Source organism: Pseudophryne corroboree, chromosome 7, assembly GCF_028390025.1.
Source record: "Pseudophryne corroboree isolate aPseCor3 chromosome 7, aPseCor3.hap2, whole genome shotgun sequence".
Lineage (NCBI taxonomy): Eukaryota > Metazoa > Chordata > Amphibia > Anura > Myobatrachidae > Pseudophryne > Pseudophryne corroboree.
This window is the reverse complement of record NC_086450.1, coordinates 475124232-475125133: the sequence shown is the minus strand read 5'-3', so window position 1 is coordinate 475125133 and position 902 is coordinate 475124232.

Genomic DNA, 902 nt, shown 5'->3' with positions numbered 1-902 from the left:
TTCTAGCGAGAGGCTGAGTGCTTCCATCCTCATGTGAAGCTGAACCACTAGCCATGAACATAGGCCAGGGCCTCAGCCGTTCCTTGCCACTCCGTGTGGTAAATGGCATATTGGCAAGTTTACGCTTCTCCTCTGACAATTTTATTTTAGGTTTTGGAGTCCTTTTTTTACTGATATTTGGTGTTTTGGATTTGACATGCTCTGTACTATGACATTGGGCATCGCCCTTGGCAGACGACGTTGCTGGCATTTCATCGTCTCGGCCATGACTAGTGGCAGCAGCTTCAGCACGAGGTGGAAGTGGATCTTGATCTTTCCCTAATTTTGGAACCTCAACATTTTTGTTCTCCATATTTTAATAGGCACAACTAAAAGGCACCTCAGGTAAACAATGGAGATGGATGGATTGGATACTAGTATACAATTATGGACGGGCTGCCGAGTGCCGACACAGAGGTAGCCACAGCCGTGAACTACCGCACTGTACTGTGTCTGCTGCTAATATATAGACTGGTTGATAAAGAGATAGTATACTCGTAACTAGTATGTATGTATAAAGAAAGAAAAAAAAACCACGGTTAGGTGGTATATACAATTATGGACGGGCTGCCGAGTGCCGACACAGAGGTAGCCACAGCCGTGAACTACCGCACTGTACTGTGTCTGCTGCTAATATATAGACTGGTTGATAAAGAGATAGTATACTCGTAACTAGTATGTATGTATAAAGAAAGAAAAAAAAACCACGGTTAGGTGGTATATACAATTATGGACGGGCTGCCGAGTGCCGACACAGAGGTAGCCACAGCCGTGAACTACCGCACTGTACTATGTCTGCTGCTAATATAGACTGGTTGATAAAGAGATAGTATACTCGTAACTAGTATGTATGTATAAAGAAA